Below are 5,359 nucleotides of genomic sequence, written 5' to 3' on the forward strand. Positions count from 1 at the left end.
TTCAAAGACAGGTCAACAAAAGCCCAAAAGAAGTTACCCAAAGAGAAGTAAGTGCAGTCAAAGGAATGTGTGTTATTTGGGAGGGGAACGTTAAAAACCAGAGACAACTACAAAAAAAAACATTCCCGAAAAATTACAGGATAAAATCAGAGCCTGGAACAAAGAGAAGAAAGAGGTGTGAATAACCAAGAAGGCCCTGTCACACAAATATACACCGACAACATCACTATCTATGTCTGAAATATGGGGAGAAAGAGAGCACGGGAAGAGACAGGTAAAGAAATAGATATATCTGTCATTCACTCTCAACACTAAGTGTTCTGTCAAAAGAATCAAAAAACAAAACACAAATCTATTACTATATATTGTGATTCTTTTACCGTATGAGTTTGATTTAAGGGTAATCAACTACTCTATCTGCTTGGACAAGTATATTAGATCTTTTTCTTTGTGTAATGGTTAGTAATGCAAAGTACACGGTTTAAGAAAAGAAAGGGGAAAATAAAAAGGTGATTATTTGAAGAAATGTTGATGTTCGTTGAGTTTTTTTGCATAATTCAAGATCAAGCAGCTAGACATTGCTCCAATTATTGTTTCAAAACACATTTACAAGACCTCGAATCTAAAATATACACAACCAAGTAAATAAGATTCCACCGCACCTTTGTTTTGTCAGAGATCAAATTTCAAACCGCAATTAGACTCTTAATACTTTTAAATTTTAATTATTGTAATGGGAATAAAATATTGTCCATGTCATCCTAGAATTAGGCTTAAAACAGGAGATTAAAAATAAAAATAAAGAAAAACATTGATCAAAGACAATACTTAACTTATATGTAGCTGATTGCACTGACTTTGGGGGGTTCCAGCTTCCATTGCACATCAGAACCCCCACACTGATGTTCACGCAAATCAGCACACATTTGGCGAGCTCAACCTCACAAAAACAGGTAGAAACCATAAATTAAAATTGAACTGTAAAACAAACATCTATGTAATTATGCAGTATGTAATTAAAACGTATAACAACTTACCATTATACTATGTCAAAACAGGGCAAATAACACAACCTGTTAGACTGATGCAAAAGAGGAACATACTACCGGCATCTAACGCAAACGGTAAGTAAGGTTAAACATAATTGTTTCTAAATAAAGACTGAACAATTGGAATAGAAAAACTAATGCTCATGTCAACAGGGAAAAACATTGCTTACAAAAAGATGGAGACACCAACAACAGAATGTACCAAATGTCGTGCAACAATGTGGGTGGAGGAAAGAGTAAAAGACACACCCAAAAAAAACCCGCGATTCACATTATGCTCCAAGGAAGGAAGGGTAAAGGTGCCTCTCATACTAGGAACACCTCAACCTTTGACGCAGCTGCTATCGGGTACGAATAAAGATGCTGATAATTTCCGGAAAAAAATATGCATATACAACAGCATGTTTGCATTCACATCCTTCGGCGCCAACATAGACGACAAAATAAACAGAACTAGGGGGCCCTACACTTTCCGAATAAACGGGCAGAACTACCACAGAATTGGCAGTCTCATACCGGAAGAAGGAACACCACCACACTATTCCCAATTATACTTCTGTGATACGGAGGGAGAAGTGCAGCAGCGGATGGGGTCCATGAAACTTCAAGACACAGATGTCGATCCTAAAATCGTGAAAGGGCTGATCGAAATGCTAGAAAACATAGCGTTGCAGCCAAAGTATTTAGGATGGAAAGGGATTGGGCAAGACAGAATAACGAATTAGATTTCAAAATCAGATTGATTGGACAGTGATCAAAACAAATGCAGCAATATACCGCGCAAACAATGCCAGAAGTAGCGGGTCTAATAATAGGGGATTTAGGACAGAGCAACGCACCAAGGGATGTATATGTTGAAAGCAAGAGTGGGGTTCCAAAAAGGATATATGAACTACATCCCCTATACATGGCACTACAATATCCACTACTATTCCCACACGGAGAAGACGGTTTTAATGAAAAGATGGAGTACCTGTAGGATGGGGGCACAAGAAAAACAAAAAGAGGGTACATAACAATGAAAGAATACTATTGTTATAGGCTACAACAATGGTGTAATGAAGGAGGGACGCTAATACAAGCAGGGAGATTGTTACACCAATACATTGTAGATGCTTACACAGCAATATAAGAACAACGGCTACGATGGATATGTTTCAACCAAAAGGATCTGCGTGTAGACTTGTACAATAACATATGTGATGCAGTAGTAAGGGGAGATACAGATGCAACATCTGTCCGGAAAAGAATAATACTACCGGCAACATTCACATGGAATCCGCGATATATGGCACATAATTATCAAGATGCTATGGCTCTATGTAGGACATACGGTAACCCGTCGTTATTCATAACATTGACAGCTAATCCAAAATGGCCATAAATGATGGAGGTAATCCACGACATTCCATGGATGACGGAAAACGACAGGCCAGAGATGATGACAAGACTGTTCAGGCTCAAATTAGGGCAGTTCATGGACGACATTAAGAATAAGGAGATATTTGGGAAGATCAAAGCAGGTAATCATAGTCTTAAACATTACATCCGATTTAAAAAGGTATGCAAAAGCTACAATGTCAGCTTGGAAAACATGATACAAATTTCAAAGTCAAACAGAAAAGGAAAAGAACAATACATTTAATACTAAAGGATAAGAAAAAGGCAATTATACTAATCGGGAAACCAAATATATCACTGTGTTTTATTGCAGCCATATACACTATTGAGTTTCAGAAGAGGGGACTTCCACATGCACATATTCTAATATGGATAAACGATGCCAACCAGGTTAAGATGGGAACAGAAGTAGACGACTTCATATGTGCTGAAATACCATGTGAGGAGAAAGACCCGGAAGCTTATCGTGTCGTAAAGGACCACATGATTCATGGTCCGTGTGGTGACAATAACAAAAACGCACCATGCATGAACAATGGACAATGCATCAAACACTTCCCTAAGCAATTTTACAGGGAAACAACACTTGACCAAGAGGGATTCCCGGTGTACCGGAGAAGAAACAATGGCGGGAATATCAAAAAGGGAAATGCAAAACTAGACAACCGTTATGTGGTGCCTTACAACCGATACTTGCTACTAAAGTACGATGCCCACATAAACGTTGTATGGTGCAACCAATCAAGGGAAATCAAGTACATTTTCAAGTACATAAGCAAAGTTCTGGATCGAGCAACGATTGAGTTTATAGAAAATCGTGATAAAGAAGATCATGAAGAAGCGGTTGGTCAAAAAGGAATAGATGAGATAAAACAATACTTGATGTGTAGATTTATATCGGCATGTGAGGCAATATGGCGAATATATGGATTCGACGTCCACTATTCATGGCCAGCGGTGATCAGACTATCGTTCCACTTGGAAGGGAAAAATACATTAACAATCACGGACACGGAATCTGTAACAAACACAATAGACCGTGCAGCCAACAAGAAAACAATATTCACGGAATGGATGAACCTGAATAAAGGAGACCAAAGTGCTAGGAAGTATACTTATGCAGAGATGGCAAACAACTATGTGTGGCACGGTAAGGAAAGAAAATGGGGAGCCCGTGTGTGCCAAAAACCAATTGGGAGAATTGTCTACTGCCACCTGGAAGGAGGAGAGAAATACTATCTAAGAATGCTACTAAACATGGTAAGGGGGGCCGAATCATTTGAAGAGACAAGGACAGTAAACAGAGTCATCTACAACACATAAAAACAAGCCTGTTATGCACGTGGAATGCTGAATGATGATGCAAAATGGACAGATGCTACCAAGGAGGCAAGAGTGTGGGCAACGGGAAAACAATTAAGGGAGTTGTTTGTCATAATTCTACTATTCGGTGACATATCAACACCAGGAAAACTATAGGACGAGAACTGGGAAGTGTTATCAGAAGACATCTTATACCAAAAGAGATGGAAATTTAGATTCCCGGGCCTACATCTAAGTGAGAAACAAACAATAACGTACTGCCTGATTCACATTGAGGATATTCTAGCAAAACATGGGAAAAAGTTAGAAGACTATCCAGACCTGCCAACTCCAGACAAGTCGATACTAACTGAAATGGAGAACAGGCTAATATGTGAAGAGCTTTCATACAACACAAAGGAAATGGAGACAATACATGCAAAATTGGTGGAAAATCTAAACGAACAACAGAAACTGATTTACGACAAGATTATAGGAGCAGTGAGGGAAAAGAAAGAGGGAATGCACTTTGTATACGGATCAGGTGGGACGGGAAAGACATACCTTTACATAACAATAATGGAAAGGATGAGATCGGAGGGGAAAATAGTACTAGCCTTAGCATCATAGGGTAAGAAATCAGATCCGGAAAGTATCAAAGCTCCGAAAAAAATAAAAAAGATGCAAAAAAAACTAACAATCATAATGGAAATTAAATATTACAGGAATTGCAGCGCTACTTCTAACGGGAGAGAGAACAACACACAGTATATTCATGATCCCACTAGAGCTAATGGAGGATAGTACATGTGGAATCAACCAGAATTCAGACGTAGCAAAACTTATGCACAAAGTGGAGCTAATTATTTGGGATGAGGCACCAATGACACACCGTTTCACATTTGAGGCACTCAATAGGACACTGCAGGATATTATGCATAAAACATATCACAAATAAGAAAAGATTATTCGGTGGAATAACAGTAATATTTGGTGGGGATTTCCGTCAGATACTACCGGTAATTACAAAGGGGAGAAGGCAAGAGATAGTATATGCGGCAATAAAAAACTCACCACTATGGGATCAATGCGAGGTCCTAATACTCACAAGAAGCATGAGGGTAAAAGAAACAAAAGCAAACAGTGAAATTGATGCAGCAAAACAGGAATTCAACGAGTGGATTAGGAAAATAGGGAAGGGAAGGCGAAGGCAATACTACTGGAATATGAGGACGAAGCAACCTGGATTGAAATACCAAACGAATACTTGATTAAGATATCAAAGAACCCCGTACAACAACTAATACACAAAATCTTCCCAAGATTCGAAGAAAGGACCACAGATCATCAATACATCAAAAAAGGGCGATATTAACCACTAAATGAAGACGCCGAAAGAATAAATGACGAAATGTTTGAGATGATAAAAGGCGAGGTCAAAACGTATATAAGCTCTGATGAAGTATGTATGGCATCAACAGACGGCGAGGAATTAGCAAAGAATGTTCCCAGTAGAGTTTCTAAACACACTAGAGTTTGCATGTACCAAATTAAATTCCATAAATAAGCAAAAAAATTAAGCGAATTCTGAAATTGCATGACCACGA

At 38.6% G+C, this 5,359-nt stretch overlaps 1 pseudogene; it reads left to right on the forward strand.

Annotated features, from left to right (window-relative positions):
* The first annotated feature begins 232 nt into the window (after positions 1–232).
* Positions 233–5,127, forward strand: LOC141249947 (uncharacterized; annotated as a pseudogene).
* The last annotated feature ends 232 nt before the right edge of the window (positions 5,128–5,359 follow it).

The sequence above is a fragment of the Phyllobates terribilis genome, unplaced genomic scaffold, assembly GCF_046119375.1.
Source record: "Phyllobates terribilis strain yellow unplaced genomic scaffold, ASM4611937v1 Scaffold_5252__1_contigs__length_53071, whole genome shotgun sequence".
Lineage (NCBI taxonomy): Eukaryota > Metazoa > Chordata > Amphibia > Anura > Dendrobatidae > Phyllobates > Phyllobates terribilis.